General features: G+C 37.4%; 1 protein-coding gene across 5 annotated transcripts in view; it reads right to left on the bottom strand.

Moving 5' to 3' along the window:
• LOC106880178 (sodium/calcium exchanger 2) overlaps positions 1 to 25,000 on the bottom strand; it is a 193,255-nt gene that overhangs the window by 124,510 nt on the left and 43,745 nt on the right. For all 5 annotated transcript variants that reach the window (XM_089360764.1, XM_089360762.1, XM_089360765.1 and 2 more), the window contains exon 2: positions 22,160 to 22,274. The gene's annotated coding sequence lies outside the window, so the exon portion shown is untranslated. The remainder of the gene's footprint in view (positions 1 to 22,159; positions 22,275 to 25,000) is intronic.

Here is a 25,000-nt window from a genome sequence, read left to right as displayed (position 1 = left end):
AAATACTGGAAAGATTCTTAAATGGCGGACGTCATTTAATGGTAACTACCACACGAATTATAATTATTCTTTCTACTATAGATACTAGGCCTGAAATTTTTAGGGGCGGGATGAAAGGAAGAAAGACAAAATCGACCTCGGTAGAATTTGACCTCAAAATGTTAATTCGGAAGAAATGGCTCAAAACATTTTGTTTGGAGTGCTAACGATTCTGCCAGCTCGCTGCCTTATATGGTAATTATAATAATGATGTTTAATATAAGATGGAAGCCAAGGCGACGAGCTGGCAGAATTGTTAACACGCCGGGCAAAATGCTTAGCAGCGTTTCTGTCGCCCTTACGTTCTGAGTTCAAATTCCGTCGGGGTCGACTTTGCCTTTCATCCCTTTGAGGTCGATAAAATAAGCACCATTTGAGTCCTGGGGTCGATGCAATAGACTAGCCCCTCCCTTGAAATTGCTGGCCTTAAGCCAACATTTGAAACCAATATAAGAACGCAGCTGATAATTTAGTGTGAGGGAGGAGCTAGCAGTTCATTATATCAACTCCAGTACATGGAATAATCTGACTTGTGTATTATTGGTACACCATTTGGGGACATGGAGCGGTCGGTTTTATTGATTTCGGTACTAGAGTGGGGCATAAACTTATTGACTCACAAAATACTGAAAATCAAATTCGATCTTGGAGTGAGTTGGACAGAGAACGTGAAGATGAAAAAATTGGCTAGGAATTTTGATCCGGTATTTCTTAACACTTTGGCACTTAACCGTCTGTGTTTAAATGACAGAATGACAAATAAGCACACAGTATATGATTTAACTGTCCATTTCTAACTAAGGCAATACAGGTATGTTATTTAGAAATAGGAACAATCGATTATAATAATTAAATACGGTATTGACTAAATGCAGCATTAACTGAATACTATATTGACTAAATGTGACAATTACTAAAAACTACGTTAACTATATGTGGTATTAACTAATCGCTACATTGGCGAAATACTATGCTAAATACGACATTAACTAAATACTATGTAAGCTAAAACAGTATTAATTAAATACTATATTAGCTAACTCTATGGTATTATTTAAATATTATATGAAATATATTAGATGCGCCATTAAATATAACATCAATTAAATGTCATTAAATGTAGCATTAATTAGATACTATGTTGGCTAAAAATGGAATTAACTAAATACATCATTAACTAAATATTGTATTAATTACTACATTAAATACAACATTAACTTAATATAGAACGAAATACTATGCTGACTAAAAGTATATTAACCAAATATAGCAAAACATTTTAATGAGATTCTATATCTTCATATTCCGACACTCTTCTGTCTTTGAAATGATCTATCGAACAGATGAAACAAATACGATAAAACAATAAAACGAGACAAAAAGTCCAACATTAAATGCGAAATAAAATATAAATAAGAAATAAATAAAAAACTAAATTAAAAATGAAAGGAAATATATTTTTCACTGCTCAATTTACTTGTCAATTATTGAAGATGAATTGAGATTGTGTTGTGTGACTGAAACTCGATGTTCAACGTAGAGAGACGTTCTTAATATAAATTGGGATTTGAAATACGAACCGTTGTTATATGAGAATGTGGGACTGTTTTAGTAATTACACAAAAATTAGAAATAGAGACGGAGAAGGGTTAAGAAAATATTGGCAAAAAGATCAGTAAAACACAACACTGTGTGCGGCAATAATGGTCATGTAAAGCGGCGAGCTGGCAAAAACGTTAGCAGGCCGGGCGAAATGCTTCGCGGTATTTCGTCTGTCTTTACGTTCTGAGTCCAAATTCTATCGCGGTCGACTTTGCCTTTCATCCTTTTGGGGTCGATAAATTAAATACCAGTTGCGTACTAGGTCGATCTAATCGACTGGCCCCTTCCCCCAAAATTTCGAGCCTTGTGTCTAGAGTAGAAAAGAATACTGGTAAAGTTGTGGTTTCAAATTTTGGCACAAGGCGAGCCATTTTAGGAGCGAGTGGCTTAGTCTATAATTATCGACTGTAGTATTCAATTGATACTTCTTTTAACGACTCGAAAGCATGAAAGTTAGAGTCGGCCTCAGAGAAATTCGAACTCAGAACCTAATAGGGAAAAACCTTTATGTTTGACTCTCGTAGCTGCCACATTTTGGAATTCGAGACACCTTTTTTACGGCAGACAAAGTTACATTTTAAGGAAGATTTGGCTGTTATTTCTTGAAAGTGTCTTGTTCAAGAACGTTACGCACTGAACTGTTCGAGAATCGAAATCACTATCTTGTATGTAACACTGGAACCAATTAGTGGGCATGTGTATATATATATATATATATATAGGCTCACACACACACGCACACATACACACACTCACACACACATATGTATAGACTCACAAGTATATTTATATACCTTTACGTGTGTATGAGTATGTGTGTGTGTGTCTGTGTGTGTACTGGTCTATATTATCTATAGTAAAGGCATTTATGTATTAAGTAGAAAATCTAAATTGGGTTTCAAGTGTTACTTCATATTTTAGTTACACCTTCGCTTCTTCGGTTCTCCTCGTCTCTCAAGTGATATTACTCTTCCCCTTCCTCCAACCCTTACTCAACCTCAGTGTCCTCCCGAATCTCAGAAAATTAACTACTTTGCTGATTGTTTGAGGTGATTGCACCAGCTGGTGTTTATTCGGTGTAAACCAAATTAGCATTGAAGGAAGTACTATAGCACAGATAAATCACACACACACACACACACACTCATTAACACACACACACACACACACTCATTAACACACACACACACACACACTCATTAACACACACACACATTAACACACACGGATGTGTGTGCTAATGTGTGTATATGCGTGCGTGTATGTGTGGGTGCAAATATACGTGTAAATGAGTTTGCGGATGTGTGAGATTACATACTTGTATTACATGCATATATTAAGCACTCTTATAAATGTTTGCCAAGTACACACACACACACACACACACACACACACACACACAAGTATATGTGCTTGGTGTGACTGCGTGTGTCTCTGTATATAGATATATGTGTGTTTGTGTGCGCGTGCAGATATATATATGCAAAATCAAGAGAAGTTACACTGTGTGATAGTGTGTGTTTGATATATATATATATATATATATATATATATATATATATATGTAAGTAAATATATATGTATATGTGTCTGTCTGTCTATATGTATGTATGGATGGATGAATGGACGCTAGAGATAAACAGAAATTTCGTGATACACGTTAAATAATGTTCATTGTTTTTGGTTTTTGTTGCTTTGTTCTGAGCCTCAGATGTATACCAGATGTTCACGACACGCTTCTTCCACTAAAAAACATGTAAATTGCCCCTCTAATAGCCAAGTCGGGAAGATGATGGCGCCAGTTAGTACGCATGTTGCAGATTTACATTTCAATATGCTCTTCACTATAAGCAGAGCAAATGTTATTAAGTGTTAACCAATCTCTTTTCTGTCTAAAAATATATAAATCTTATTTATGAAACTATTTTAGTAATGTGAGTAATTTAAAAGTGATTCCTGTCTTCATCTCCATCTTAGATTGCCGTTTCGTTCTTCTTTAAAAAAAGATCGCTTTCATCACATTGTCGCTTTTCTGATATCTATCTATCTATCTATCTATCTAATTTGTTCAATGATACGACTGTCAATGCAATGATCCATCTGACAATCTGTCAATCATTCATCTGTATCCTTTTATCTGCAAATATATTTCTTACTTTCACTTTACATCCATCCGTGTATGCATGTATGTATGTATGTATGTGTGTGTCTATACGTATGTATGTATGTGCGTGTGTTTGTGCGTATGTATGTATATATATGTATGTATGTGTGTGTATAATGCATGCCTGCATAGATGTATGTACATATGTATGCACACATGCATTAATGTTTGTACAAATATATATACATGCATGCATACGACTATCCACAAATTGTCATATGTATGCATGTATGTATGTATGTATGTATGTATGTATGTATGTATGTATGTATGTATGTATGTATGTATGTATGTATGTACGTACGTATGTATATATGTGTCTGTCCGGCTCTCTGTCTATCTATCTATCTATCTATCTATCTATCTCTTTCTCCCCTTTATTCAGTTAATATTTCTCGCTCTCCCTCCTTCTTCCTTTCCCTCTCTGAATATCTCTCAACTCTTCAATGTTTACATGCTACCAGCTAATTTTCACTTGTAAAGTTTAATTGGTTGAAACGGAAGTGAGATACGTGACTGTCTTACTCAAGCAGCATGGCTAATATTTAAATGTAACTGATGGCTAGAAAGATAGACTGACCTTTCTATATAGTACAAAAATAAGAAAAGTGGAGAGCTGTTGCAACAGTTAGAGTGCTGGATAAAATGTTTTGTTGTATTTCTCCCGGAATTTCTTTATGTTCTGAGTTCAAATCCCGCCGAGTTTAAGTTTGCCTGTCATTCCTTCTAGGATTGATAAAATAAAGTCTCAATTATGTATTGGGTCGATTATATCGATTAGCATCACTCCCTTCAAAACTGCTGGCCTTATGCCTTTATCAGGAACAATATGACACTAATAAGGGTGAAAATTTCTTCAGAAAAAGAAAATGACAAGACTGTAAGTCAGCTTATCTTGAAAATACGTCTTAATGCAAAAGAAGAGAAATTGTAGTGGTTGAGTGGTTAATGTATTGATATGTATGCGTGCAGGCAACGTTCTGTGTTCGTATTCTGAAATTGTCAAAGGATCCGACATAGCCTTCGTTTCGTTTATTGTAGCTCTGTCTCGTCTATTAGCTAAAGAAATAGCGGTGAACAGTATGGTAGCCAGAATTGAAAATAACAAGATTGTTGAATATCGCCGTGAGGCATCATACATTTGTGTTGTTCCATAGATTCACATTAGGATAATTAAAAAAAAACTATCCTTGTTGTTTAACCTCAACTCTCCCAAATCAAGCTCACCAACGATTAACGGAAAACCAGCAATGACCATCTGGGCAAATTTTCACCCACAATATATCGTATTTAATATTATATCATCCAACATATGAAATCGCATGGCCTAGTGGTTAAGGTGTTGCGCTCATGATCGCAAGATTATGAGTTCAATTATCAAACCGGTGGCACGTTGTGCTCTTGAGTAAAACACTTCACTTCACGTTGTTCCTGTTCTCTCGGCTGTAAAAGAGTAACCCTGCGACGGACTGGCGTTCCGTTCAGGGGAACATTGTTCTACGCAGCGAGGCAGCATCATTCGAAAGCTACAATAACGTGAGCGGGCGCATCGTGATCAGTGGTGTAATAACAACATTCGATAGTCTGGTCGATATACTGATACAGTAATACAGTGATATCAGTGGTATTGTAAAGGCAACTATTTCCCTCTGGTTTCTCTTGCAGCAGACGTTTATTCATTTTTAAAAGGGACGTTTGAATACTGTGCTGAATATTTGAAGGAGTTCCTTTGACAACTTGGCATAGAAAATACATATATTTTTCTTCCTTTACGCATTTTACTGCAGAATGTAGGTGATTAAAAGATAATAGCATAACTGGCAGACTCTACGTTTGTAATTCGCCTCCGAAATATTTATGCATTACAGATTCTGAACAGTAGTATTGCCAGAGAGGAGAATATCAGAAATGATTCCAGTTGGATCTAAATATATTCCTATAACTACGGCTATCAGATCATCTATTTAAACAGAACGAAAGCATTATATGCGCTACTGAATCATTGTTACGCTTTAGTGTTTGATCAAACAGCAATATGGCGGAGGTACAATTGAAATGGATTAGATTAGTGGGTGGGTGGGTGAAAGAAGAAAGAAAGAAACAAGGAAAGAAAGTAAGAAAGAAAGAAGGAAAGAAAGAAAGAAAAAGCCATAATATAGCCCAGAACTTAGTGGGACATAATTGAATAATAGCGGAAGGCTTTTCTTTGGTGCTGTACAAACTCTGTCATCCATTGCTCTGATATTATCAATAATTTCTGATAATGGTTTCAAATTTTGGCACCGGGCCAGTAACTTCGGGACGGGGTAAGGCGATTAGTTAGACCCCAGTGATCAAACTGTACTTATTTTATCGACCCCGAAAGGATAAAAAGCAACGTCGACTCCGGAAGAATTTAAACTCGCAACGTAAAAACGGACGAAATGCCGTCCGTGAGCATTTTAACCGGTGTACTAACGATTCTGCCGGCTTGCCGCCTTTGATAATATAACTTATCCTTTCTACTGTAGGAACAAGGCCTGAAATTTTGGGGGAAGGAAGCTAGTCGATTTCATCAACCCCAGTCATTAACTGGTACTTATTTTATCGACCCTGAAAAGATGAAAGACAAAGTCGACTTCGGCGGAATTTGAACTCAGAACTTAGAGATAAACCAAATGCCGCTAAGCATCTAATTTTCCGTCTTCCAAAACCAGGCTCTAACATATCAACATTTCACTTCCATCCTAAAGTATTTAACTGTAGAATTTCATTGCAAACGTTCGGACAAGATCTCCAATGAGAGGATACTTTCGCCAATCCTCCCAGCACTATAGGGAACTCTGAAAGGAGTCAGAGTCGTTACCCTGCCTACTTGCACTTAATCATTAAATCCCATTTGCAATCAGGAATTACAAGTAAGATTTGATAGATCGACAAATAACATGGCGCTTTCGTGTCATTAATCCCAAGATAAAATGATATATCTTCTGTCTAATCATTTTCTCTCTCTCTCTCTCTCTCTCTCTCTCTCTCTCTCTCTCTATATATATATATATATATATATATATATATATATATATATATATATATATATATACATATATGTTGTGTGTGTGTGTATGTGTGTATATATATATATATATATATATATATATATATATGTGTGTGTATATATATATACATATATTTTGTGTGTGTGTGTATGTGTATATATATATATATATATATATATACACACACATATTTATGCATGCATGCATGTATGTATATATTGTCTTTCTCTTGTTTCAGTCATTGGACTGTGGTCATGCTGGGGCGTCGCCTTGAGAGGTTTTCTATTCAGTACCCCAGTACGTATTTTATAAGTCTGGTACTTATTCTATCGGTCTCTATTGCCGAACCTTTTTGTTACTTGTAGACCTCTTTGATTCCTATTTTATTCGGATGAACCCTCCTAGCCACTCGATGGTTAAAAATATCATATATCTTTATAATCAAATGCTATTAGGAGCTACAGAAAAGAATTATTTTGCGTATTGTAGAAGTATAACTGTTGGCACTCCGTCGCTTACGACGACGAGGGTTCCAGTTGATCCAATCAACGGAACAGCTTGCTCGTGAAATTAACGTGCAAGTGGCTGAGCACTCCACAGACACGTGTACCCTTAATGTAGTTCTCGGGGATAGTCAGCGTGACAAAGAGTGTGACAAGGCTGACCCTTTGAATTACAGGCACAACAGGAAGTAAGAGTGAGAGAAAGTTGTGGTGAAAGAGTACAGCAGGGTTCGCCACCATCCCCTGCTGGAGTTACGTAGAGCTTTAGGTGTTTTCGCTCAATAAACACTCACAACGCCCGGTCTGGGAATGGAAACCGCGATCCTATGACCGCGAGTCGGCTGCCCTAACCACTGGGCCATTGTGCCTCCACAGAAGTATAACTAATCTACTGCATATAAATTTTAACAACAAAATCTTTATTGGGCCCCAAGGGCCATACAGACCCCATTTGAGAACCACTGGACTTGAAGAAGTATGTACCGTCATAAAGGTCAGCTGCCCTGCTGATGTAAATATCTCTTCGAGAAAGAGGATAATTATGGATGAATACATCGAATCCTTCAGTTTCTATACTTAGTTTAATAAATTTTCCTATATTTCAATAATTGGTGCACTTAGGTTTGTGAGTGGAGGCGCAATGGCCAAGTGGTTAGGGCAGCAGACTCGCGGTCATAGGATTGCGGTTTCGATTCCCAGACCGGGCGTTGTGAATGTATATTGAGCGAAAACACCTAAAGCTCCATGAGGCTCCGGCAGGGGATGGTGGTGAACCTTGCTGTACTCTTTCAACACAACTTTCTCTCACTCTTACTTCCTGTTTCTGTTGTGCCTGTAATTCGAAGGGTCAGCCTTGTCACACTGTGTCACGCTGAATATCCCGAGAACTACGTTAAGGGTACACGTGTCTGTGGAGTGCTCAGCCACTTGCACGTTAATTTCACGAGCACGCTGTTCCGCTGATCGGATCAACTGGAACCCTCGTCGTCGTAGGCGACGATTGCCAACAACACACAACAATTAGTTTTGTGAGTAAATGCTTAAGTGACAATCTGAAAAGGCTAGGATTTTCAGAAAAATAAACCACGCACATTACAGACACAATGTATAAGTAGAATGATAGAAATAATCAAGTTCAAAATGTGAGATTGGTTTTGTTATCGACATTCCAACGATCGAGCTTTGCACCTTTATTAGAGACCAGCTCCTTCATTGCAGGAAGACTTCAAATAGAAATAGAAGAGAACTACACACACACACACACACAAGTGTATGTGTGTATAAATGTCTGTCTGTGCTATTTACTTTTAGACTGTAATAGGGAAATATATCTTCTCCTTCGCACTTCTATCTTCATGACACGTTCTGTTACTACCCTCTTTCTTTCTCTCTTATCGGCTGTTCTTTCTTTTCACTCTTTTCCTTCTGTAGGAGGAGGAGGAGGAAAAGGAGGAGGAGGAGGAGGAGAAGGAGGAGGAGGAAGAAGGGTTTCTGAACGTACGCCTAATCACACACTCACACGTACACACGCGCGCACACACACATCCGCACACGCCATGTTTTATATATTCTGGCGATGATAGCGTTATTGGTTGCAATGAATAAAGTCAATTGTTTGACCTTTGGTAATCAGAGATGCCGATCATCATATCTGATTAATTTCCATAGCTTCTGAGACTGAACGATGAATGAATGTTGTGTTGTTCATGGCTTACCCGAAGGTATTAACATTATAAAAAAAGTGAAATAACCCCCGCCTCGTGAGACCGATACAATAATACTAGGAATGTCGACAAAAGTCAAATCAAAGCCTTAATATTTGGAAACCTTCGCTGCACCATTGATAACAGAAAGTAACAACAACAAGAATATTGGTTTCATATTTTGGTACAAGGCCAGCAGTTTTGAGGAGGGGTACAGCAATTACATCTACCCCAGTGTTCAACTGGTACTTATTTTATCGATCTCGAAAGGATGGCGGGCAAAATCGACCACGAAGAAATTTGAATTCTGAAGGTAAAGACCGACGAAATGTCGCTAAGCATTTTACCCGGCCTTCTAACGATTCTGCCAGCTCACTGCCTTGCAACAAGAATATTGATAATGATTTCTTGCATGTACACAAAATCACATATTAAATCTGAATGAAACTTGTTATAATGAAACATGTTCTCATGTAGTGTTACTAAAAGTATTGAGTGGTCTTTCAATTAAATGCTAAATTGTTTATGCAAACGATATCATATTAATAAACATTAATATATTTGTGTGTGTGTGTGTGTTTAAAGTAGCGAAGTACCCATCAATATGGTTCATTTTAAGATCAACATAAATCAGTATCTTCAAGACACCCTACCCCTATTTGGGACTCAAAATCTTTCTCCTGAAGGAAACATTGCTCTCGAAGCACATCTGGTAAATGAAAGAGAGAGGTAAATCTACTGACCTCAGAGGTTTTACCATGAACGGATCTACTCCATTAGTTATAGTTCAAAGCAATATAATCTATGCCTTACTATGAAGTATCAGAGATAAATATCTCAAGATAAAACTATGTATGCATGCATGCATACATACATACATACATACATACATACACGCATATACCAATATCCATATAGACACACGCACACAGATAAATTCACATGTATGTGTGTGTACATGTGTGAGCGCGCGCATTTGAATAAATGTCTGTGCTATACATACACTTTCTATATTTATGGATGTATATTAAATATAATTTACATAATATACATCTTCATGGACCTATAATATTTTTTTTGCATATACGCGTGCAGAAAGAAATTTAAATCGCTTGTGAAATCTAATTATCGGATACAATTTTTAGCAGAACATTATAAGCTGAGACATCGTTGGAACCAAACTTGCTGTTTTATCTCTCTGGAATCAATAAAAGAAATTCTTGTAATGTGCTGAGTCGAGACAATCTACTTTATATACTTCCAAAAGGAAATTCAGCTAGCTGCCATAGTTTAAAAAGAACGTCTAAATCAATAATGTCATCTAGAAGTGACGTATGCATGCAAGCACAACAAAGATACTTCTTCTGGTGCTGCTTAGTTCCAGTTCAATCCCGATCAAAGACCTACACCAACAGAAGTCAATTTACGGTTCGAAGCTGCATGCAGTTCTCAAATCTCTTACGTATGGCTCCCGGAATAATATTAGGTTCCAGTGCTGTTTTTCTGAAACAGCTTTGACATCATACCAACCAAATTTTTAAAGTGTTAAGTGCAAACATGAAAATTCAATAAAAAAAACCTTCGAAAAATATTAATCATTCTTCTTTTAGAGAGTGAAATTATGTAGGTGACTATTATTTCTAATAAATGTAATTTTTAAAATTATATTTAAGTGCAGGCGTGGTTGTGTAGTGAGAAGTTTTCTCCCCAACCACAATGTTTCAGGTTCAGTCCCACTGCGTGGCACCCTGAGCAAGTGCTTTCTACTGTAACCCCAGACCAACCAAAGTCTTGTGAGAGGATTTGATAGATGGAAACTGAAAGAAGCCCATCGTATATACATATACATATATAAATATAAATACGTCTGTGTGTGCATGTGCGTCAGAGTGCGTGTGTGTGTATTTGTGTTTGTCTTCAACCATAGCTTGACATTCGGTGTTGGTTCGGTTATGTACCCGTAAATTAGCGGCTCTGCAAAAAGGGACCGATAGAATAAGCACGACCGCAAGTAAAAACAACAAAATGAATAAAACGTAGATTCGAACGTAAAAATTAGACGTCGTTCTTCTCATCAAATAACTCGATAATCTCTGGAATATAAATAAAAGCGCTCCAGCCAAACACATCCCTCTTTTATATACACGAGCGCGTCCACTCTGTACTTTTCTTCCAGGCAAAAGAGTCTAAGTTATGGGAGATTGGGCCGCTATTCGTAGCAGGTCAAGCGATCGCGTAGAAGCTCTTCTCTCTCGTTAACCTGTTTCTCATTATTTTGCATATAAAGACAGACACAATAATTTGATTATAATCGAATGCAGTGCAAAATAACAAGTTGAATTCAATACTAATTAGCTGAACTAATTAAGCATGGCGGAGGTTGAAATGTATCGAATGAAATTAATTCTTAAATCATAATCACAATTTCTGGTTCTTGGTCACAGGGAATCAATAAATACCCTCTCTGTTCTCTATCTCTGGTCTACCCTTCTTGACACTATACATATATATATATATATCCGCTTATAAATGTCTCGCAAGCCAGCACACACACACACACACACACACACACACACACACACACACACACACTATACGCGCATATATACTATATACATACACAGATGTATACACATGTACATACATATATACTGTGTGTATATGTATGTATGCATGTATGTATTCTAGTGTGTAACATTAATTATCCGCCATCCATTTATAATTTTCTCCCTGTTGATGGAAACATTAGTTTCGCGTTTGTTGGACGCGAACCCCCTCTAGTCACCAAGGTGCTAGTTCATGTGTAATCTCAATTAAGTGGTCATTGTTGTTACGTTGACCATGTCCTTGCTGCTTATTTTGCTCCCGAGAAGAACAATGTCAAAGATCAATTTTGCTTTTTTATATTTCTACAACAATGGAGATCTTCAATGTTTTAAAAGTACGAAAACATCAATTTATAATTCTTTCGCTTTTCAACATGCTTGGTCCATCTCAACTTCTTTATTCTTTCAGTAAATAAATGAATATAATTGTTTTCAGCTGAGTCATGAGTCACATATAAACTTCTTGGTGTCCGTAGCAAACCCGCCACCTCTCCAGGTGATGGTCCGAACGGACACGTTCAGGAGTGTCTTTTATCTCTTATTTTGCATTAGTCACAGTCAATGCAGAGCAGCCATGCAGCGGCACCGCCTGGAAACGCTGAGCCGAACAAATCGACGCACCCACCATCAAGTAATTTTCCTTTTGAAGTCTGTTACTTATTCTATCGAACTGTTTCGCCGAACCGCTAAGTTACGGCGACATAAACAAAGCAACAGCGGTTGTCAAACGGTGGGGAGACACACACAAAGACACATGCATGCACACACACACACACACACACACACACACACACACACATACACACGAAGGACACAGTTTCCGTCTACCAACTTCATTCACAAGGCAATGGTCGTCCCAGAGCTACAGTAGAAGACACTTGCCCAATGTACTGCACAATAGGACTAAACCCAAAACCACACGACTGCAGAGCGAACTTCTTAACCATGCCCCCATGTCTATGCTTGTATAGGATTCTTCATTACTTCAAATTCAAGTTTCTGGAGGAAATTAAACAGCACGTGCAACATGAGGACTGTCATGGTCGTTCTTATAACAGTATGGGATGAGCATTGTCATAAAACAACCCAACGTCTATCGACAGAAGTCCTCGCCATTTGCATTAAGTTGTGGTTTTACTTTGTAATGTAACATCTCGCTTCAATGAAAATTATTTATTGCGCAAGTTCCCCCCGTTAATGTTCCGTATTGGTCTTCCAGCAGATATATTCCAAAATCTGTTAGTGGCAGTTTCATTGATGTTGGCTGGGGTCTTGAAGTCTTCTTAAACGGTCAACTTATATATGCTTGTGTTTTATATTCCAGCCTTTAATCATAGGCACGTGGTGCTGTAGCTATATTTTGACACTAATGATAATTTAGTTTTCCTAGAAGGCGTCACCTTCGTTACTAAGGCTATCAAAAGTGTCATTGACAGTTCAAAACAGCTTAGTTTATGCAGTTTCGTGAGCTGTTTTGGGATCTGTTTTACTCAAAGTTTTCTAAAGCTAAGTGTGTAGTGGGTAATTTCATAGAGGAAAACATGACTAATTTGTTTCTTATTTAGAAAAGAATCGTGATATAGATTCGTTTAATATTGACTTTTGCACAGGATGCAGTCGGATGTCTGGCTCTTTCTTCGCGCGTGATACTGGTGCGACCATTAAAATTATTTTTATGTATATTCGCAGAGAATACTTTATGACAAAGCTTTGTTGTCATGCGCTTTAATGAATTTCGTCTCCTCATACACATTCGGACCTCAGAAAGCAGTTCATTGAATGTTACCCTTCATTGGAGCATACAAAAGGTAGAACAGCTACAAATGCTGTAAGCCAACAAACACAAACACACACACACACACACACACACACACACACACACACACACACACACACACATTCATTTAGATTTTTTTTTAATTTGGCACGATCGGGTGTGGGGTTCAACCAGTGTTTAACTGGTATTTATTTCATTGACCCCCGAACGGATGAAAGGCAAAATCAATCTCGGCGGAATTTGAACTCAGAACGTGAAGGCGGACGAAATACCGCGAGGCATTTTGTCCGGAGTGCTGACGATTCTACCAGCTCGCTGCCTTACACACACACACACACACACACACACGCTTTAAGGGTCTACACATTTTCATATAAGTTTCATATAAAACCCGTCTGTCTGCCTGCCTGTTTATCTGTCAATTTATCTATCTATTTCTATCTCCCCCTCTGTATATATATATATATATATATATATATATATATATATATATATACACACACATACATATATGTGTGTGTATATATATATGTATGCTTATATACACAAACACACATACACACATGCATATAAATAAATATATATATACACACATATATACATATATATGCTATATAAACACACACACATGAGTATACACTTCCATACACACACACATATTGTTGCTGCTTGTGCATCCGTTTCCCACAAATATTTCCTCATTACACCACAATAACTATCATTAATGCACTTTTCAGTTCATTTGTCAATCTACTTCAAACACGGTCTTCTTTTGCTTTCATGCATTCTTCTCTTTCAGGTTCAGTAATTTATCTACGACCATACTGCAGCACTGCTTTCAGGGGGATTTATCCCATAATATTGACCTCATATTGGCTAATTTAATCGAAATCTATTTATCGAACGGCTAAGCGCCAGACAAAGGTTTTGGATCGATATAATAGACTAAAATCCCAGAAGGCAGTGACCCAGTATAACAACAGTTCAAAGACTAGACAGAAGGCCATTTCTAACATTGGCGTAGTGATTTTATTTTAAGCACCTCGGCCACTGATGATTGATAAAATAAATATGAGATAAATGAATACTAAGAAAATAAGAATATGATATAGGTATTAAATAAAGTATAAAATGAAATATGTATCAGAATAATCAATAAATATAAATATCATATAAAAGAAATGCAAGATAAAGTATACAGGATTTATGATATATAATGGAGATGACATATATATATATATATATATATATATATATATATATATATATATATATAGTTCAAAAAAACAATAACAAAAAAACAAAAAAACAACAAAGTGAGGACGTGATATGGATAGTATTATTGGACGCTCAGGAAAGGAAAGAGAATATAATATGTAAAATAAATATCGCGTAAAATAAGTATAATCTAAAATGAATAGGGATATAAAATATGTATATGATAAAATAAGTATCAGATAAAACATGTTTAATTAAAACAAAATATCATATAACACATGTATGCAATACATCGAGGATAAAACGGAATGTGTAACATTTAAGATAAGTATCGAATAAATATCGTATAAAATATGTATGAATTAATATACGAATCAGATAAAGTATGTATTAGTTAATACATCAGATAGCTTATATATTGGTTTCAAAGTTTGGCACTAGGCCAGTATCTGGCGGGTGAGAAGGGACTTGGTCGATTAAATCGACCCCAGTGCGCAACTGTTACTTACATGCAAAAAGTGTCGGATAAACCGTGTATCAGTGAAGAAATGGAATCAACTAAAACATCCGGCGTGAAAATGCAACACAATGGTTGTTGTAGTTTGTTGTTTAGGCTCAGGTGAACTTTAATAATAAAGTTAGCTGTGGCAATAAGTCATTTGTTTTCGATGTATCTAAGACAACCTTACTAGAAGTATCATTACTTGTTTCACTGAAGACGGTCTCATGTAATTCGAAGGATATTTGTGTGTACCTTCAAGTATATTGTGTGACTACTTAGGTCTCTTATTGACTCATATAATAAAGGCTTGCAGCATAACTGCAAGACAAGCCACACATCGAAGGGAAAGGGTGTTGTCGATTACACTTGATTTTACCGATCTCGAGAGAATGGAAGGCAAAGTCATCTTTGCTGGGGTTTGAACTCAGGAAGTAAAGGGGCCGAACGAATCACAACAAGGAATTTTGTCCGCTTGCTCTGCCAATTATGCCTTAAATCAATATAAATTCTATCATAGATTTTGGGGAAGGTTCAAACGAATATATCGACCCAGTACATGACTCCGGGAGGATGAAAGGAAGGTTGACCCCCGCAGGATTTGAACTCAGAATGCAATAGAGCGTAAATTGAATATCGCAATGCATTCTCTTGTTTTAAAGATCATACCCTCCACCGCCATTCAGAAACAACGTAATGAGAATAAATGATCAATCACACCCCTCTCTATACCTCGCTCTCACAGGCATTCTCTCTCAATCATACACGCACAAATTACCCCTTACACGCACACATGTTCTCTCACACATACATTTTCACTTGGACACGCATGCTCTCTCTCCCTCCCCCTCTCTCTCTCTCTCTCTCTCTTATGCACGCACACTGACACATGCACATATAGCTACACATGCGTACACACACACACTTCATATATTCAACTTAATCATGTACGAACAAGGAATATATCTGCTGGAAGCCAAGATAATTTGTATGATCTCTTAGTTCCAAATTAGATATTACTGCCTTTTTTTTCTCTCTCTCAGCATTACAAAAACTATTTGATCTTGTTAATTCTTAACTAACTCCTATTATGTGTTTAAATTCATGGTGTTTTGGCACAGTAGAAATTGTTTAGGCTTTGGCTCATACCATCTACAACCACAACATCAACAATTGGTGGTTGTAGTGCTAATGGCGGTTTTCGAGAAGCTTTTGACGGAAAGAACAAGTTTTAGTTGAGCTAGTGAAGTCGACAGAAGCGTTAGTGATCATGGTCATTGTAGGAATTAGAAATCTGTCGAGAGTAAATGCTCAGGATATGTATGTATGTCATTATTAAGTTTTGTTTCAAGATTACATGCCAATAGAAAAAGAGCCGGGTTCTAATCTAGATCCAAGGCTCCTTCATAAGAATTTCAATAACATCAAAAGGTTATTTTTGTATGCATGTATCTGTGCAGTATTTGGAGTCACTGCATGTGCAGATGTGTATGCTTTGTTCTATGTGTGTATTTTCATGCATATAGCTGCATGTCTAGACATGCGGATATATACTTATATATAAACATCGGGAAAGTTTTACAGATTTTCCCAGTTCGAGGGATGGCTTGGATCTGTAGCCTTCGAATCAGCTTTCTCCTTTCTGGTTTTGAGAAGCCTAATTTCTCAAGATTGGTATTTAGGCAGTGTGTTACATATCCCAGGGCCCCAATAATTACAGGTATGAACCTGAACTTGTAATCTGGATAGAGTAACTGCAGATTTCTCAAAAGTTCAGCGTAGTTATTTTCTTTTTCGCTGATTTTTAACCCTATGTTAACATCCGCTGGGTAGTTGTATGTATGTATGTATGTATGTATGTATGTATGTATGTCATTATTCAGTTTATTTCAAGATTTCTTGCCAATAGAGAAAGAACCGTCTTCTAACCTAGATCTAAGGCTCCTTCATTGGAATTTCAACATGTATGTATGTAGTCATTATTATTATTTCATGCATTTACCTAAAAGATAGGTCTCTGAAAGTTAATCCAATCCATACAGGCAAACGACATAACATGCACGCACGCACATTCCTCACTGACCAAAAGGCAGAATTCGTTCTTGCTCAGTGACGTTATATCTTAATGTATTTTAGGAGTTCGCTTGCGACACGAGGTTTAATAGTATCGTCACACGTTAGTATGGTATATTGAAGATGAAAGGCACAGGAAATTGTGCCTGTCGAACATCAAAATATTAATCATTTACAGAATTTTAATTGAATTTCAGTCATTAAATCGACATTTTTGTAATGATTATGATAGATTGTTAGAAAGAGGGAGAAAGAGAGAGAGAGATTTGAGAGAGAGAGAGAGAGAGAGATTTGAGAGAGAGAGAGAGAGAGAGAAGGGGGGGGACTGAGAGACAAAGAAAGAGAGAAAGAGAAAGAGAGAGGGGTGGAAAGAATGAAGAAAAGAGAGAAATAGAAAGAAAGTGCGTGTCATTATGCGTAGCTGTCTTCGCACTTGTGTGTATGTACGAAAATGAAATTACGCGTCTAGTTACGCATGCGTGTAACTCAGCGATGTCCAGCGCGATCTACGCTTGAGATAGCGTGGCTTAACGGAAGACAGGAAACAACAATAACAAGAACAACATTATATTAGGGAGAACAAAAAAAAACATTAATTATATTGTAAAACGCAATTAAAAATATGATGTATTGTCTTGGTGGGAATGTGAATGGAGTTAGTGATATTTATTCATTCATTTAATTTAATTAGTTATTTATTTGAAGAGGGAAAGGCACACGATAGAAAAAGTTGGAATACAGAGAAAAGGGTGAATAAAGAGAGGAAGGAAAGGAGGGAGTAGATGGGGATGAAAGAGAGAGAGAAAGAGAGCGAGAGAGAGAAATTTAAATGAATGCGCAGAGGAGGTACGCGGAAGAATGAATGTGGAGAGGTGGCATGCCTTTCTGGAGGACATAAAAAGCTGTAAGTAAAATTACAATGGTTCTAAACGAGAATTATAGCAAGATCAGTCTATACACAGGAGAGTTTATTGAGACAAGAGTGGTGGATGTATTTTCTAGCACTTTGTGTTCTAAGTTTAAAACCTAAATCAAGTAAATTTTCCTTCTATCATCCCATGGTCGATAGAATTAATTACCAGTCCAGAGCGTTGGACTGAAGGAATTGTTTGAACATCTGACAAAGCGCCTTGCTATATTTGTTTTCAGTTTTAGCTGTATACGTTTTGAGATTCCAAACCGATGCGGTAAATTTGTGTGTATCTGGTTAAAAAGATGGCGTCTAGTAAAAAGATATCCGAAGGATGGCAACAGGAAGCCACCTTCGTATTATTTCTCTGAAAATTGCGTGGCAATGACATAGCTCTTATCAAAGAAATTATAGAAGAATTGGTTGTATTCCATCTAATGTGATTCTACTGAGAAGGCTGTAATATCATTTGACAGGAACACGGTATAAAGAAATACATGGAACAAGGTGGTGACTTTAAATGTTTATAATGCCGGCCACACGTATATATACACAAGCTGAATGATAAATGGAAGTGGATGATGGACATTTATTCATATATCTACATGCAACTGCGTGGGTTGTATGTTTTCTGTTAACCCTGGCGAGGAAACTCACGAACAGCGATATGTTAGAACCTGTACAGTGTTGTCGGTGCTGTGTAGAAATGTTGTTGACGACGTTGGTGAGAGACATGATGTTGGCGACGAAGATGGAGGTCGCTGTAATGTGGCCAGTGGTTAGGTCTTAGAGGGTCTGGAACTAACAGACTCCGAGACTAGGAGGAGGTGAGTTTCTTTATAGCTAACGGTAGGCTCAAATAGTGTTTAGAACAGACTGTCTTACGTGATTTATTTGGAGGCTGCGAGTGGTTAGGTTGCATATTGGTGCGCGATAGAGTAAGAGACAAATTGCACCAATACCAACCAATCAGAGTGGTAGACACAACGAGGTCCAAAACAGCGCCCAAAGGTTAGCTGTTACCTGCTACGTTCATATGTATGTATACATTTGTTGTTGGCACTCCGTCGGTTACGACGACGAGGGTTCCAGTTGATCCGATCAACGGAACAGCCTGTTCGTGAAATTAACGTGCAAGTGGCTGAGCACTCCACAGACACGTGTACCCTTAACGTAGTTCTCGGGGACATTCAGCGTGACACAGTGTGACAAGGCTGGCCCTTTGAAATACAGGTACAACAGAAACAGGAAGATAGAGTGAGAGAAAGTTGTGATGAAAGAGTTCAGCAGGGTTTGCCACCATCCCCTACCGGAGCCTTGTGGAACTTTAGGTGTTTTCGCTCAATAAACACTCACAACGCCCGGTCTGGGAATCGAAACCGCGATCCTACGACCAAGTTTCGATCGATCTGTTTTATCTCCAAGTATCATCAAGTGACTTAATTTTAGATGCGTACTTAGCTCCAAGGCTAGATGCTGACTAAGAATCACCTACCACCTTTCCTTTGGCAAATATACTTAATTGGTATTACTTCTCTTGGTTCATCCTTTACTAATTAAAGTTTAATTGATTAGTCATTGAACTGTAGCCACGTGAAGGCATCGCCTTAAAGGGTTTAGTCGAGCAAATTGACTTATGTTTGAAGTCTGGTACTTATTCTATCAGTCGCTAGTACCGAACTGCTAATGTACGAGGACGTAAGGAAACCAACACCAGGTTCCATGCAGTAACGAAGTACAAACACAGGCACAAACACAAACACACACACACACACACACACACATCTATACATATACGACAGGCTTCCATGTAGTTTCTCTCTACCAATTTCATTCACAAGGCACTTGTAGGAACCAGATTACAACGGAAGACACTGGCCCAGAGTGCTACGCAGTGCGATTGAACCCGAAGCCACGAAGTTGTAAAGTGAGCGTCTTAACCGCACAGCCATGCCTGTACCTTGGCTAATAAATAAATAAATAAATAAATAAACTAAAACGCAGTGTCTAGAGCAGAATATGTACTTAAGATAGGAAAAGTGAAATATTGTCACTCTGTTATCCGAACATTGCGATTGTCTTCGAGAATATAAAATAAAACTTTAAATGTCTCTTTGCTGGACGGAGAAAGAACAGACAAAATGTTGACCATTAAGAAGATTTTTTTAATGTCTTCTAGAGATTTTATAGAAATATAATCTGTAGATTATATTAAAAAGAAAAGGCAGAAGTGGGGTTATTGGAGAATGAGATATGAGGAGGATATAGTGGAAAAGAAAGGAAAATAAGAGAAGAGTAGGAGGGAAATGGGGAGGAATAAAAGAGGGAGCGTAAAGAAATGGAAGATTAAGAGAGAAATGGGGAGAAGTAAGAGAGAGGAATGTCAAACAATGGAAGAGTAGGAACGAAATGGTTAGGAATTAGAGAGGGTGAGGAATGGCAAGAAATATGAGAGATGACAAGATCAAGAAGAATGGAGACAAAGAAGACAAGAACGGAAAGAAACACAAAAGCAAAAACCAAAGAAAAAAAAATAAGAGCTCAAAAAGATTTTTAAAAAAAGGACCTGAAAAGGAGACAAAGAATAAAGAAAGATACAATAAATTATAGGAAAATAACAAAAAGATGATTACGAGAATAGAACGACAGGAAGAAAAAAACTGAACTGAAGCAAGCAAGAAACAACATTATAAAAAGAGGGTGTATTTAATTCGATAATCTTAAAAGGTATTGAAGAATGACATAGAAATATCGAATTTTACTGTATAATTCCTTCGAAGCACCACCCTCACCATTCTTAACCAAACATCGAGCTATAATAAAATTCCATAGAACTCAACGGAATAGCGTCTTTTGTACATTTTCATATTAGAAAACCCAGGTGTTTTTCAAGATCTTACACCCTATCCAGAGTGTGTGTATGTATTTGCATTTATAAATATATATATATATATTATACTTGTATATATGTATGCGTGTATGTATGTATATTTAGAAACGACTGTTTATCGTATTGTGTGGCAAGTGTGTATATATGTGTATACATAGTTTGAGCATGTGAGATGAAAATGAGAGAGAGAGGTGGCAGGGGTGGAGAGGGGGACAGGGGTGGAGAGAGGCGAGGTGGAACGGTGTGAAAGATATTCCGTCTAGAATTAAAATATTGAATTTCTTCAGGCGCGTAAATTCCAAAAACTAAATTTAACTTTATAAAATAAATAACAAAATAATAGATAAATAATTTTCAAGAGAATCATGAAGACATGGTACAGCAAAGCGTTTTGTTTATTCCCTTACCGTTTCTATCATGCTCTACACTCATAATAATAGAATCGTTTCTAATATTGGCCGAAGGCCAGAAATAATTGGGAGGTGTTAGAAGATTATATCGACGCCGCTAGTACACCGGTGGTTTCTTTTATTAACACCGGAAGGATGAAAGGAAATTATAATCTTGGTGAGATTTGAACTCAGGATGCAAAGGGCTGTACCGAGTACCGTGAGATATTTTGTAACGATACTGTAACTATTCTACCAATCCATCTCCCTCTGATTTCGAACATAGAAACAAGTTCAAACATTTTTGTAGGAGGGGATGGTGGCTTATATTGGCTTCATTGGTAGTTATTTTATCTAACTAACCCAGAGAGATGAAAAGCAAAGATGGTCACGACTGGAATTGATCACAGATCGTAAACAACTGGACCAAATACTACAAGGTACTTAGTTCAATATTCTACCGATTATGTCATCCGCCACTTTGTAAAATGGATGAGAAAGACATTACGCGAAGTGGATACAAAAAGTGTGGAGACTTAAATTGATAATGAATGATGTAGGAAGAAAATAAAACAGAAAAAGAATACACTACAAAATTCCATTAGCACCCTAGAAGAGAGCAGTCTAAGAGTAACCAAAGAATCTCATAGATCCAAGAATACTCTGAGTTCCAAGGGTAAGTGTCCAGACGAAATTGCAAGAACGTGGGCAAACGGTGGGAAATGAAAAAGTCAAGAAAAAACCTCCTTACCTCTCTATGGTACGGCTCCACTCTAAAACGACACAAAAAACATCCAATTTGGCAAGTAATCCGATAACTTTTCAAAAACTCACGAGCTCGTATGAATACGTTGTTGCTGGCAACTCTAAAAGAAATAAAATAATGATAAAGATGATGACGATAATAATAATAATAATAATAATAATAATAATAATAATAATAATAATTGTTTCTTTATTGGCCATCAGGGTCGAACACAAAACATAGAGGACAATACATAGACGAAGGACAGTGAGGTGAAACGTGTAAACAGCCAAAAGAAAAAACACGATTAACAAAGAGATTAAATCAACAATAGGCTTCCCCAATAAGGGGGAGTTCCACCATAAAGTGACCAAAGAGACCTCACGCACTTTGGATCCCTTAACATCAAAGGCTCCTCAGGATGGCACCCTCTCTTCTCCCTTCCACCGGCTTACAGGCGCACACTTAGAGCAGGCCCATTCACGTGGGCCATTCTTGCCACATTCACCCACCTTTTAACGAACTTACTGGGTGACAGTACCCCCCTCTCCAGCCTCAATTTCCTTTTCAGGTTGAATCTGAAAAAATCAATGAGTTCTTGGCCAAAGAGTAAGGTATCCGTCTTCAAACCTTTCAATTTTGTCATAGTCACCAGACAGAAAAACTGTCATCCTTTCCCTGCCAAATGAAGGAGGCGGGGCGATTTTCACAATGGACTCTGACGATAGCCGAATCCGTCCTGTGTGCGGACACTGTACGAGAGCGTGCAGAACGGTTTCATCACTCTACGTGTATCTCGGACAAGCTCGTCTGACTGTACACCCGTACCCGTAGAGTTTATATCGAACCGGCAGCGACCCCCCCCCCGCCCCGGTTGCACTGCCAGACCAGGGATTTCTGAAAGTTATCCATAGTTCCTGGCCCAAAAGTCCCCCGGAAGAGACCAGCCAGTTGATCCCCCTCGACGTCCAGGATCTCTCAGAGTACGTCGTCGATCTTGCCCTCCAATAAATGGGGCTTCGGTTAACAAACGTCAGCCCCCACCCCACTCCCGAATGGCGACTGGCGTGCAAAACGATTTAACCAACAAAATACAGTATAGACCCTTGTAAAACAAGTGAATTAGTCATAAACTTACAGCGCTCCAAAACTACACGTCTAGCTATGGCAACAACAACAACAATAATAATAACAATAATTATTATTATTATTATTATTATTATCATTATTATTATTATTATTATGTAATCTATATCGATCTGTCTAGAAGTACAAAAACGTCGGCCTAAAAAAATTCATATTTTTGTTCTATTCATCTTTACAACAACTTTTAGACTAAAAGAAGAAGAAAAAAAAACAATAAAAGCAAAGAAAAAATAGAAAAGCTAATCTTTTTTCTCCATGTAGAATTGATAAGAATGGAATAACATCAGCAAAAGCAACAATAGCAATAAAAATGATCACAAAGAATTTAGAGAAATATTAAGTATATTAAGATAACCAAAAAATATGTTGAAGCAAAAGTGTCGATTATATTGAATCTATAACTAAAAACTCTAGGTACAAGGCCCGAAATTTTCGGAGAGTCAATTAGATCGACCCCAGTACACAACTGGTACTTAATTTATCGACCCCGAAAGTGTGAAAGTCATAGTCGACTTCGGCGGAATTTGAACCCAGAACATAAAGACAGATGAAATACCGTTAAGCATTTCGCCCGGCGTGCTAACGTTTCTTATTTCTTTATTGCCCACAAGGGGCTAAACATAGAGGGGGGACAAACAGGGACAGACAAATTAAATCGATTACATCGACCGCTGTGCGTAACTGGTACTTAATTTATCGACATCGAAAGGATGAAAGGCAAAGTCGACCTCGGCGGAATTTGAACTCAGAATGTAACGGCAGACGAAATACTGCTAAGCATTTCGCCCGGCAGCTAACGTTTCTTATTTCTTTATCCGGCAGCTAACGTTTCTGAAAGCTCGCCGACTTACCTATAACTAAAAACGATCGAGGTAGAAAGAGGAGAAAGGAAATAAATCCAAGCGAGGAAGAAGTGTAATGAGAGGAAAAAGATATGAAATTTGCATTTTACTGGTGTAAACGAAATCACTTTAAAATATTAAATGATGTGAACTGACAGAACAACGTCAAAAGGCTTTGAGGCCGTATTTATGCTGCGACTCTCTTTGTTACGAGTTCAAATTCTTAAATGGTTGACTTTATCTTCTTTGGGTAAATGTAGAAACTTCTAAATGCTTATATCGATTATAGCTTTCGCGAAGATATGCCACCTGTTTAGTTTTAATTAATTCAATGTAAAGAGTAAATGTTTTCCAGCTAATTGAAAACTTGACAATTAGAGACATGAAACTTTGTTTCTAATTCAGTAAATTAACTAACAGTTTGGTATCAGTCAAGTACGATTGATTATCACTGCTTTTCAGCTAAAATGTATCTACTGCGCGCAACCCAATTAAACCCACATACTGTGAGTGAAGCTTCAGAATACATTACACATGGCGCCATAGAAGCAGAATATTTCCTGCTTCCTCTCCATGTTGTTACATAAGCAAGCACAATGATGCATGCACAAATTATATAAATGTTCATATCGTATGTGAGTTTGATACTGGTGATTGAGTCAGCTAAATTTCGAAGACATTTATATTAAGTTATATAATATATAGTTCAAATTTATAGAAAAACAAAGACGAAGACGAGTGTAGGAACAACAAGCAAGTGTATTAGTTTGACGCTCGGAAAAAAATGGAAAAGTCTTTTACATTTCGAGCCTACGCTCTTTCTGGAATAAGAAATAAATAGAGAATGAAAAAAAAAACA

Source organism: Octopus bimaculoides, chromosome 12, assembly GCF_046866305.1.
Source record: "Octopus bimaculoides isolate indiv1 chromosome 12, ASM4686630v1, whole genome shotgun sequence".
Lineage (NCBI taxonomy): Eukaryota > Metazoa > Mollusca > Cephalopoda > Octopoda > Octopodidae > Octopus > Octopus bimaculoides.
This window is presented reverse-complemented; position numbering and strand designations above follow the sequence as displayed.